Source organism: Ursus americanus, chromosome 3 (assembly GCF_024610735.1).
Source record: "Ursus americanus isolate L20-20 chromosome 3, mUrsAme1.1.p, whole genome shotgun sequence".
NCBI classification, from domain to species: domain Eukaryota; kingdom Metazoa; phylum Chordata; class Mammalia; order Carnivora; family Ursidae; genus Ursus; species Ursus americanus.
The window spans coordinates 3056102-3069063 of record NC_142129.1 but is presented as its reverse complement, the minus strand read 5'-3'; positions in this window follow the sequence as shown (position 1 = coordinate 3069063).

Genomic DNA, 12962 nt, shown 5'->3' with positions numbered 1-12962 from the left:
CGCTCTTGTTGGCTAATCCTGTTAGTTGGTGGCAAAACAAGGAGAAAGTCGTGTTGCGACAGCCGCGGTTCTAATAGGCATTTTATGTGAAATTACAGCCACCCGGCAGAACAAAAGGCGCAGCCGGACTTGCAGGCCAAGCGGCCGCGGCGGGTCCGTGCTGCCCGCCCGCGCCAGAGCCAGCCGAGCCGAGGCCGGGGCTCTGTGCGCCCCAGCCGCGCCGCCGCCCCGACTGCGAAAATTAGAACCCCGTTTGGCACCCCGGTGGTGGTTGTGAACTCCCCCGCGCCCCAAATCCTCAGCCCGGGGCTCTGATTCTCCGATCCTCCGGGGCGCCGAGGCCCGAGGGCGGGACACGCCCAGGCCCTCCGTCCCTCCCGCGCCTCCTCTCTGTTCCCTTCTCTCCTCCCTCCTCCTCCTGGTCGGCTGTTGGCGCCGGTCCCCACGGAAAGCGAACCGGGGAGCGCGGCGGTTCGGGAACGAAGTCCCTTCTTCTCCCTCCCGGGCCTCCCAGCCCTCGGTCCCCGAGGGTAAGCGGCCCCCGCTCTTTCTGGCGCCGGGTGCGGGCCGGTGGGGGACCCGCCGGCAGAGCGCGCGTGAGCGGGGGCGCTGGAGCGCGCGGCTCGGCTTGTTCGCGCGTTGTCGCCCGCGCCGCGTTTCTTGTCCCTGGCGCCTGCTCCGTGCCATCCCAGTGAGTTTGATTGAAACGCGGTTTCGAGAAGGTGTCGAGCAGGGAACGCGGCGCGCGAGGCGGGAGGGGCGAGGAAGGGGGCCCGGGCAGGGAAGGGGCCCCGGAGAATCGCGGAAGGGCGGCGGCCGGTCACCGCCGCGCGGCGCTGCTCGAGGACTCCTATTTTGAAATCGGCGGCTGTCCCCTCCGGGGCGCAGGATGCAAGGGTCAAGTGTCACTTCCTCTGGCAGTCAATCTCCAATATTCCTTGTAATGTTTCTAAATGGACGAATTCATTACGCGGGGACATGTGAATGGGGAGAGGCCGCCAGCGCGCTGGGTCAATAGCGTCCACTAATGGTTCATTTTGCACAGCCGAGCGCGGCGCCGTGGAACCCGAGGAAGAACCCAATCAATACTGTTCACTTCCTGGCCGCCACGGGCCTAAAGGTCACGCAGGGAAGGTGGGAAAGGGCAGGCACCCGACAAGCCCTAATTGTCTCCCTCCTTTCCCTCCGACCAGTTTCACTGTGGACCTCCTCCACCCTAAGCCCGCGTTCCAGCCTGCGCGCTGGGGCACCCGGGCTCTCGCAGAGCCTCCGCGCACCGTCCCCGCGCACACGAGTCCCTGCACGCGCGACACGCCCGGCACGGGTCTCCACGTGCGGGCAGCCAGCGCTGCCCGGTGCAGCCAAACTCACCGCAGTGGCCCAGCCAGTGCGGGGAATGCGGGGAGGGGGAGGTCGCTTTTTAAAATACAGGGGCTCTCTTCCAGCTAACGAGATGGCGGCAGGGTGGCAAGCTAGGAGGTAAGACCGCTGTCTCTCCTCCCGCCGTTTTTTAGAGGAAGCATTAAGTACAGTTAAAAAGGAAACACCTCCTCGTCCCTTCCCGCAGGACCACCGGGACAGGAGTGGGCGCAGGCAGGGCGGTCTGGGGAGGAGATTCAGACTGATCCGGGAAAGGCGATATGCCCAGGGAGGAAAGCCTGCCTCAGCTGTGTGCCAGTGAGCGCTTCCCCAAGGGGGTTCCGGGGCTCAGAAGGGGGAAGGAGATGGAGATCGAGGCCCAGAAGTTCCCCCGCACTCCGGAGATTTAAAATGGGGTTGGCTATAGATTACAGGGTCCAACAAATTACTTGGTAACCCGCTAAATCCCTGAGTCTGGGGAAGGGAAGTAACTTGCCTACGAGAAGCACCTCCACTCCTGCCCACCCCAGAAATGAGAACGAGACACCTCTCTTCCCTTTTCTTCCTGGAGGAAGGTTCATGGAGTTCAAACTACCAAGGGGTATGGAATGGTTGTGTTTGAGCCACTGACACCTCCATAACACATGGCCCCCCTCTGCACACGTGTCTCAGGCAGGAGAGTGGGGAGGGCGCCCTAATGCTGCAGACGGCAGGCTTCACACAAACCCTACTTGGCTGAAAACAGATGGAAGGGGTTTGAGTCAGTGAGGGCTTAGTTGTGGGAGTTCACGCCTGATGGAGGGGAAGGTAGGGTCCTTGGCGTGGGGTCCAGCTTCTGTGCTCTCTGGATCCAGCCGCAGGGAGGAGGGGAATCTCTTCTCCCTTTAGATTTTAGGGACAAAGCGGAGAGGGAGGAAGTGGCTTGCAGTTAAGACAAGCCGAGACCAGTTTGTTGGGGTTGTTAGGAGTTTCTCATTCCCCCTGGGTTTTCGACATCATTCCCCAAAATTGCGCTTTTTAAAAAAGTCAGATGAGGGCCCTTGGAATGCTGCTGACCCTCTAAAATGGACCCGTTTTGGTTTCCAGTCAGATGGTTCATTTTCGCCATCATCTGAGAGTCTCCTTTCAGCAGAGGGTTTTAAACTGTTTGCACTTTGGTTTACCTGGAAATACACCTCCCCGGAGAAGGCGCGGTGTTCTCCAGCTTCACTCCGCACGATGGTGCGCGGGGTACGTGTGGGAGGTCATCTTCAAGCCTGTTCGTCTTCTCTGTCCTTTAGTTGCACTCAGTGAAGAAAAGAGCAATTTGCTTAATTTTGAGAAAGTGACGCATATAAACAGGTAAACGCAAGATAATGCAGCACAGCTAAAATATTTGGCAAATAAATCTTGAATTTTTTAAATAAAATTCCAGATTTTAAGTTATTTATTCAATCTTGAATTATAATATTAAAAGGACAAACATTAAGGGGCCTCTGGTGCCTATATTTTTTGGAAAGCAAGCTCTTTTATAATTTCCCACAAAATACATTCTTTTACTTAAACTTGTCTATAACCGAGCTTCTCCAATAATATTATGAATGCTGTTTTCTCATTTTCCTGCCTCCTATAAGCCTGTGTACCAAAACACTGTAAGGTCAAGCACTTGCTTTTTATTTATACGTATTAAAATTGCTTCCAAGAGTGGAGTTTCCAAACACAATGTGTCAGGACAGGAAGCAAATGTTGTTTTAGGGGCAGACTCCAATAACAGCCCATTTATGCAAGCACATTAGAGCAGAAAGAATCATTTCTGTTAGTTAACATTTTTAAGCCAGAAAATTAAAAACAAATATTTAACTTCCCAATTTGGAATTCGGGTTGGCATTTGACTGCAAAACTTTTACAATGCATACTCAATGAGTTAAACACAATCTTTACTAGCCAAATAAAACTGCCTTCCTCTGGTTCAAAAATAAGTTTGAATAAACTGAAGGATAAATAAAATGTGTGGGGATGCCCAGGGAGGGAGCTGGTGTGTGTGAACTTGGCCACGAGAGAGCTTTTGGACTCTGCCCAATTCAGGGGGGTTAAGACATCTTTTATTAGATGCTATATTTAGAGAAGACAAATATTGAAGAAATATGGACACTTACAAACATTAACAATTCCCTCTTTGTTCTCTCCCAGAGAGACTTTTACAGCACTCTTGGGAATGAACTTGCCCTTCCCTGTCTCCACTTCTCCCTTTCTGTTTGCGCCCCCCCCCCCCCCCGCAAGAGAGAGTTCTGTGATCCTACGTGGGTTTATCTCATTTCCCCCACACAGGCTAGCAGTGGGAAGCAGGACCTGGAGTCTCACGGCTCGGCTCACCGGATGGCCTCTTGTGTGCTCCGTGCCCCTCCTTCAAGTTTGCAAAGGAAGGAGGCACCACCCCAAAGACCCAGCGTGATGTCCCTTCTTGTCCCAGCACCCACCAGCCTGGGTCTCCCTAAAACCTAGCTTAGCCAGCCTCCTTGGCTCTAGGGCTGAGTTCTTGCCAAGGAGACATCCTGATATTTCCTCTGCACTCTGCCAGCGCACTCCACATCTCCAAACCCCCCTCCCAACAAAAACAAAAACATTAACAACCCCAGAGCCAGGAGCTCAGGCTCATGCCTGACTCAGGGCTCAGGCTCTGGGCAGCCGGGTGTGGGCTTTTGCGGAGGAGGGCTGCCTGGGCCTGGGAACCCCAGCCCCTGGTAATCAGCGCACTGGGCACCCAGAAACAGCTTACCCTTCCCCCGCCGTGGTGCAGCTGGAGGTCCAGCTCTTATCCACCTCCTCCCCTCCCCCAAAAAAACTGGCCCTGGATCTTTTGAGCCTGGGTCTGCTGGTGTAGACCACCACTCCATGAGCTGGAGGCCACCGGTCCCAAGGCAGACAAAGGCACAGATGCAGTGGCTGAGAGCCCCCTGGTCTCTGTGGAGGTTAGTGCATCTGTGGGTTGGAGGTGGGAAGGCAGGGGGTACAGGCCTGCAGGAAGAGGCCGGGTCTCTGGCTTTCTCCAGGGGCCCCTGGATTTACTAAAGGAACCTACACCCCCTTTCCTCCCCTTGCCCTCTCCTACGAATACACATGGAGAAGAGAGTTGATCCCACACCCCGTTTCTGTTTCTGGTCCCTGAGTTCCTGGGTAGCTCCTTCACCTGGGAGGATGGCCCACCTTTACTTTTAATTTCTGGCTAAACAAAACATGCGATTGATAGGGATACAGGCAGTCTGCCTCGAATAAATGCCCCTGCTGGTTATGAACAAGCCCAGGGACGTCAGCGGAGGGTACGCATCTCAGGCCCAAGCAAAGGCGTGTGAGTGAGCGTACATTTTGATGTTTTCTATGCATTCGGTCAACTCAACAGCTGCCAAGGAACGGGCCTTCCCCACACAGGCTCTTCTGTCCTTGTCTTCCTAGCTGACATTTGTTCCACCTGCCCTGGTCTGGGGACCACTCTGTGTCACACTAAGCTCAAGTCTCCAGCAAAACGAGCCAGAGGAGAAGGGCGGGGTGCAGGTGTGCTGTGCTCAGCCCCCCCGCCTCCTCCCACAGGGCGTCTGCACCCCCCACCAGCCACCTGGGAAAGTGAACCCCTTGCGAAGCGACCCAGACTCAAGTGAAGGAAAACCCCCCCACATGTGATAGCTTAAGGGTGGGGAGAGGAGGCAAAAAGGGTCAGAGTCCTCAGGCCTTTAGAACCATCAGCTGTCTCGTGGAAATCACGAACTTGAAATGTGTGCACCGAGTAACCAGGACAGAGTTTAGACCAAAGTGTCTCACCCCACCTGAGAGAGCGTAATGGGTCTCGGCCTCCCCCAGCATTGGCATAAGTGGAATTATTGGTTAGTTTTTAAAGAGGCACTTGGTGAATTAATTCACAAGCCAAGCCATGAAAACATGGAATCGGTGAGATTAGGCCTTGCAAAAAGCCTCCGTTACTGCTCTCTCTCTCTCTCTCTTTCTCTCTCTCTCACACACACACACACTCACACACGCATCTACGTTACATGTGGGAAACAGGAACATTTTAAAAAAAAGCAGATCCCTGAATCCTCTTTCACCAGATTGATCAAAATGGATTTACAAACTTCTTGAATTCACCTGAAAGCCTCACCCCAGACAACTACGGAAATGCACCCCAGGACGCCTCCAGCTGCGGGAAGCTCTGGACAGCCGTTAACAGGGTGGGCAAAGCCAGGCCCCGGAGGAAGCGCACTTCTCTTTCCATCCCGCACCAGGAAGAAGATAATCTGCGTCCAGGAGCTGACAGAGGCAGACAAATGTCTGCCACAACTTCCCCAGACTTCTGACCCCGCACCGTGCTTCTGGGGACACCTGTCTCTAGCTGCAGAAACTGACCTTCCAGATCCGCGTGCCCTACCAGCGCCCTGCCCTGCGTGCCGTCTGCAATGAATGGAGGCCGAATTCCACCGACCTCTGTCCCGGCCCTCCCCTGACCTGACGGGCAATTTTGATGAAGCATAACTTTCTTTTCCTTGGGTCCTGAGCTTCTGCAAACGCACATTTCTCTCTCAGCCAGAACCTCAAAAACCTTTTGGACTGATTCTGTCCCCCTCTGGCTTTCTGTCTGCAGTTCATCCTGGCAAGGGCCTCCAGCAATGGCACAGACAGTCAGAGTTGATGACTTCCCAGTGATTCATGACCTGGCCTTGGCTACCTCAGGAGCTGCAGCCCTCTGCCTCCCTCCCCGAGTCCATTGCTAAGCGATTTGCAAACTTAAACAATTATAAGCCTTGTCTGGCCCCGAAGAAATGGAGCTCATGTATGACCCACGAGCAAACGTCGTCGACTAAACCTGCATGTGGCAGAATGCAGCAGAGACCTGGGTATTTTCTCCAGTAGCATCAACGACGGGCTTTGCGATCAAGCTCTGCAGTGCCTGTTTATATGCTTTTAAACGCCGACTTTGCCTGGGTATTTAAAAAATGAATTCACTGCAGTCCTCCCTGTGGTCGCCTGTGGGGAGGGAGCCGTTGGCAGCCTCCGTGGCAGCCGCGCGAGGGGTGTCCTTGCATCAAAGCGACGCCAGGGGGCAAGAGGCGGTAACAAAGAACGGGCGTAGACGCGCTGCCTTTATCCGCCTGTGCGTGTCACACGTTACGGGGCCAAATGTCATTCTGCAAGGTTATACGTTTCCAGTTCCACCCAGAGCCTTATCGCTCATCGGTTACCTCTGGGGCACAAACAAACATCCTCTTTAAATAAAACCAGGGAAGGGAAACGTACACCTTTGTACAATTAAAAATTGCGCAAGAATGCCAAAATGTATTGAACCTTGCTGTTAATCCGACTTACCTTGCTGATACTTTGGCCTAATCCTATTTTCTCCTCGCAGGAGAATGATTCTGCAAGGCCTCGTTTTGTTCTCCGGGAGGACGGTTTACCTGGCCAATGGGCTGAGGGGTGCAGAACCCCCCCTCCCCCGCCAGCGTTCCGAGATGGGGCGGGGGATGGCGGGCTGCCTGCCTGGCCCAGCAGGCTGGAGGTCCGAGAACAGAGCCCGATCCGCGAGACAGAAAGCAAACGAAATCACTCAAGGGAAACTTGGCTGGAGACAAAACACATTCAATTTCCTGACTCCTTCGCTTTCTCTCCCGAATTATTTGCTTTTGCAGAGGCACGTGAGACAAATGAAACACTAAAAATGGAATCTCCCAGGCTCGGAAAATAGTTTTTTTTAAAGGATCTGGTAATAACAATAATAAAAACGAAAGAAAACAATAACACTGCAGTGCTTTAAAAATAAACTCCTTTTGTCACCTGAAGTCCTTCTGGCAAATTCCTATGTGGCAGGGCTGTGCGGACAATGGGAGGCCGTGCTGGAGGCTGCCCCACTGAGCCAGCAGGGCTGGAAGCTGGCACCCTGCACCCACGTAATTGGGCTTCTTTTCACACCTTCACCTTGCAAACAGCAGCTTCTGGCGACCCTGACCTTACCCTCCAGGCTCCCCCATCCAACCGGCCTGAGAAAGGGAGCTGGTCAGAGTGGCTGTGAGGCGCGCTGCCCAGGAGCACCGGGTGGAGGAGTCCAGTGCTGTCGCCGGGTGTTTTAGGATTCTGCTTCTCCTGCACACCCTTCCCTCCCCCCTCCCCTCCCCCTCAGTATCATTTCTCTTTGAAATGTCATGAACTTGGCGCTTTCAGCCCTAACCGCTGGGCTCAGGCCCCAGACAATGGGATTGTCAGAGGGCCAGCGCTGAGCTTTTTCTGCGTGTTCACCGAGCGTTAAGCCTTTATCCCACAAAACGGCTCTGTCTGACCGGGTCAGATAAAAGCCAACTTCCATCTTCCGCCTCGGAGGGGATCTGGGCAAAGCCGGGTGTCCAGTGCCGCACCTCCAGCCCCCTGTGTGGGGGGGTCCTCACCACCCCCGCCCCTCGCAGGCAGGCTGGCCACCCCGGCCCCCAGGGTGCACTCGGCTCTAGGGGGCCTCTGGGCCTCAAGCTGGGGTCCTTTTGCGGGATAGGCGCCAGCCCTGGCCCTGCTCTCTGAGGCCACCCCGCCCAGACCTGCACACCCTCCCTCCGCACCTCCCAGGCCTCCCCACGCTGGGCCCTGCAGCGGGGGGAGGGGGGGGTGTGAGTGTGCACGGGCGCGCAGTGTGTACGAGCATGTGCGAGCGTGTGAGTGTGCGCGAGTGCATGCGTGTGCAAGCGGTGCTGAGCCCAGCATGGGGCTCCAGGAAGGAAGAGAGGCCTTCTTGGCCCTGGAAAGACTGCTGAGAAGGCCGGCACGGCTTGGGGCAGGTGAGTGTCGGGGGCACTTCTCCCTCCCACAGCCCCGGCCCAGCCCCGTGGGGCGGCTCCAGGGCTGCTGCCATCGACCCCTCCTCCCCCGCCCCAGCCGCTGCAGGATCGCGCTGGCCTCCTTCCCCCAGGTGCCGCGCTCCCGCCAGGAGGGAAGCAAACTCCCGGTTGCTGAAAGCTGCTGCCGGCGGGGTTCATGGTCAAGGGCGGCATGTGCGGGGCGGGGCGGGAGGTGAAGAAGGGAGGGGTGCGCCCAGGGAGCCCACGGCCGGGAGCCCCGGGGAGATGGCAGCAACCTCAAGGGCAGGCAGGCAGCTCAAGGTGGACTTCAGAGGACAGTGTACTTGGGGACTTGGTCTTCATCCCTCCTCCACCATGGAACTGAGTTTGTGCATGGGCAGGGGACGGGCTGGAGGGAGATGCGGTGAGCTAAGAACACACTCCCACACACCCCTGCAGCAGGTCGTTGGGGATGGATGCCTTCCCCTCCCCAGCAGCGTGTGTAGCACCCACCGGTCTGGGGGAGGAGAGGCGGGGGCAGCGCTGGGACCCGGCCCGGGGGGCTTGGGAGGCCTGCTTTCCATCCCAGATAGGCCCCAGAACTCCTCCCAAGCCATGGGGCTGCTGGACGTGGACAGGACAGTCTTCCCCGGCCTCTGGCGCCCTGGCCTGCCTGCTCAGCCTGCCCTCCAAGGTCACTTCACCATCTCTCTTGGCGTCCTTGGTGCCCCACAACAAGGTCTGGCAAACCCCGGGGGCTTAGGAGAACAAAAATTTATTATCTCCCAATTCTGGAGGCTGATGGTCTGAAATCAAGGTGTGAGCAGGGCCTCCCTTGCCTCTTCCGAGCTCCTGGTGCTGGGCATTGACTCTTGGCTCCCCTTGGCATTCCCAGACCTGCCCTCATGGTCACATGGCCTCCTTGCACCATTGTCCCTCAGCTCCTGCATGGGCCTTTGCTCCTCTCAGGCCTGAAGTTGGCCTCCGGGGACTCTGAGAGATACCCAAGGGTCCCAGAAGCCCATGAGGCTGACAGGGGACAGCAGGAGCAGAGCAGCCACACCTCGTGGGGAGTCAGGCATGTCCCCTCTCTGCTCCTGAGGAGCTGGGGCTTAGCAGCAAGGTGGGGATTTTCGATAGCTCTCCTTCTTCCCCGGCAGATCCCTGGGTAGCCCAGGGATGCTCTCGGGACCTTTGCCCCTCTCGGGCTCACCCCATCCCCTCACCCACCCTGAGTTAGAGTCCAGATGGAGTGGGGACTAAGCATGGGGGCTGACATTTGCAGTTCCCCTGAGGGTTTTGTGACAAAACAGCTCATCCCCAGGAGACTTGGGGCTCCACGGCACCCTCCAAAGTGGGGGGTTCCAGGGCCCCCGAAAACCATAAACTTGGTGCAGCTCGACTGATTCTCTGGTTCCGCGTGGGTCAGCACGTGGCAGGACCTGGGGCCAGTGAAGGAGAAGGCACTGCGCTGGCAAACTTGACTCCAGGCCTCCCCTGCCGCATCTATGATGTTTGGCCCCCCCAGTGGACCTCCCCGAATCTGCTTCCTCCTCTGTGAAATGGGGAAAACCGTCCTCCATCCCAAGCCCCCAGCTGGGCTGCAGAGCAAACAAGACCCAGGCCATACTGTTCTGCAGACAAAGCTTAGTGGCTCTCAACCCCGGCCGCCCGCGACAGCCATCTGGGGAACGTTTTTGAACAGCTTGGGTGGTTCTAACCAACGTCAAGGTAGAGACCCGCTGGCTTAGCTTCGGGTCTCTGCCACCTGAAACCTGGCTCTACTCGGTAATTCCTGCCAAGAGGACCCGGTGACCAGCTCCCTCAAAGCCCCAGGGACAGGAGCACCCCCAGTGGGCCCAGGCACCCGGGGACCAGGCAGAGAAGAGCTACCTGTGACTTACTTCTCCCACTTCGTCCAGAGTCCCTATTTTTACTCTTTTTTTTTTTCTTTTTAGTGTCAAAAATCCCTGAGCACCTGGTCCCTTTCGGCTCTAAGGTCTCGGAATCTATTATAAACCAAAGCTAGCCTCCTCTCCCAGGATGCCTTTCCCTGCACTGTTCCCCAAACTCTCCCTAATCCCAGGCTAGGAAGGCTGTCCGACCTCTGGTTTCCTATACCGCCCGGGGCCGAGGTCTGTCACAGCACTTGGATTTCGCTGCGCCTTCCTTGCAAATATAACATCTTGAGGCTACGCCTTCCCTTCGGCATTCCCCAGGCTGAGAGGGACTTTCACAGGCTCGCGTGCAGTAGGTGCTTAATTAATGCAAGTGAATGCGTATCTGGCCGCCTCTCCCTCCGTGGGAATAAAGGAAACACTGTGCTGATTTAAGCCCCTTTGCCTGAAAGTTGTGTTCCAAGAACACGTGACTTCCGGTAGCATCAATTCAAACATCTCTTTTTCTACCTCAGCTTCCTGTAAGGGGGGAAAGAGGAGGAAGCAAGTGGCCCCCAAGCCAGAACATTCAGGATTCCAGCGTGTGTGCGTGGGGGTTGTCTCCTGCCACGGGAGGGGTGGTGTTACAGATGGAAGCAGGTGCACCAGCCCGCTGCGACTTCTCTGTGGGCACTTCTGCGCCTCGGTCCATGAGCCTGAGGGTCAGGGGCTGGAGTTAAGCTGTGAGTCAGCCCCAAACCACAGGCTGATGCCTCAGGCCGCAGTGACATCCTCATCTCAGGTCGGGCATCCGGGCCTCCCAGGGAGCTGACTGCTCCATCAGCCCCTGCAGGAAGCAGATGCCCCCGCTTCCCTGCCAACCTTAATGCTCACGGTTTCCTTGACCTTTGCACCAATTCGATAGTAGGAATGATGACGCCGGGATGTGCACAGTGTAAGCGCTGAGTGAATGCCTGTCTGAAGAAATGATGCCACGCATGGTAATTCCAACACGCAGGCAGCGGGTACGAAGGCCCAGACGCGGCTCTGCGCATGTCACACACGCACTCGTTCAATCCTCACCACCGATCTGTAAGGGCAGCACTTTCACTACCCCGCTCTCTAGAGGAGGAAACAGATGTCCAGAGGGGTAGGAACAGCGGGCCGGCGTCCACGGGAGTGCCTGCCCTGCTACCGGGGATGAGGGGCTCTCACAATGCAAGGCCAGCTTTGACCCCTGGCAGACCGCTCCGCTGGGTTGTCTACGAACACCTCTGCCCACCCTCCACTCTCGGAGACGGAGCACCATAGGTCGCTTGAGGGACTGTATGCACATCGTGCGTGGATCAGGGCACAGCCAACGCCATCACTACAGGGCACCCTGCAGAATGTGGGGTGCTGTGTCAGAGGAGCCTGGGGCTGGGCCAGGGGCATCTGGTTGGAGTCCTGACTCTGCCAATATCCAGGCATGCAAGGCTTGGGGCGATCCGTCCTCCTCGATGTCATCTCTAAGGCAGGCTGTTCTCTCACGTGTGGAGGGAAGCTACCAAAGCCAGCTCCGTGGGGCTGAGACCGTCCGAACGGGACCAGCGAAGGCACCTTGACAAGTGTAGGCAGTGTACAAACGGGGGGCTTGTTGTCATTGAGGTGAGCCCTCCGCCAGGGCTCGCTCACAAACACAGTAAGCCTGGGGCAGAAGGTTCTGGTGCTCAGACCAGAACACAGTCCCTGCACGGAGAAAATAAACCGGCCAGGCATCAGGCCACTCGGGTTTAATCCGTCATCGCCTTTTAAGTGTCCTTCTTTGTCAAAGGGTGTTTTAAATTAGCTCATTTGAGGGGCGCCTGGGTGGCTCAGTCATTAAGCGTCTGCCTTCGGCTCAGGGCCTGATTCAGGAGTCCTGGGATCGAGCCCCGCATCAGGCTCCTCCACTGGGAGCTTGCTTCTTCCTCTCCCACTCCCCCTGCCTGTGTTCCCTCTCTTGCTGGCTGTCTCTCTGTCAAATAAGCAAATAAAATCTTAAAAAATAATAATAAATTAGCTCATTTGAAGGTTCCTTTAGCTCCAAATATTTGCTATCTCGTAGCTGAGTGTGGGGCTTTACCCTCATCTGCGTGGGAGTCCCCTGCTCGCTTGTGCAGCCCCTGTACCCAAGGACCAGTGCGTTCTTGGGGTGCAGCTGTGGTCTTGGGGAGGCCTTTGGTCTGGGGGTCCTGGAGCTATGTAGCTGCTGGATGAGGGGGTACTGGGGGAGCCTCTCCATAACATAGGACCAGATAGGAAAGGATGACCAGCCCTCGTGAGGGAAAATTCCGATCAAAGGGGAGTACCAACACCCCAGCACTAGGGGAGTGCCCGCCATTGCCCCTGGATAAAAAGTCCGACTCTCCTCCAGCCAACCCCGTAGTGTCTAAAAGAAGACACTGGAGTTCTCAGGGGTCCAGTGAGGTACCGGCACCCCAGACTATTCCTCTCAGTCTGTCTCTCCCACTCGTACTGATTTCACCAACCCACACATTTGTACTAATGAGTCCTGCCCCCGAATTTGGCAATCTAGTTAGGAACACAAAAGCAGCCCACGGGCAACAGTAAGGGAAGGATAGGGTCCGTGCGTGGCTGTGACCCCGTGGTCAGGGCTGGCGCGGTAGGAGCTCCGGGAAGCAGGGCCCTCCTGAGGGCTGACTGGGGAAAACCTCTCCTCTCCGTGCGTGTGCCCTGTCCCTGGGCTTCAGACAGCGGGCTTGTCCTTACGGGAGCCTGGTGGGGGTCCCTGTGAAGACCGTAGACAGGCTCCCTGCACCCCTCCCTCCTAGCCTGCACCCGCCTCTCTCACACAGTCCCCAGCATAAGTGTCTGGGTGGTTCCCCCGAACCAGACACCTGGCTGCTCCCATCTTGGTGACTCGAGGAAACCAAACATGGTCAGTGGCCAGGGTGTGAAAGATCAC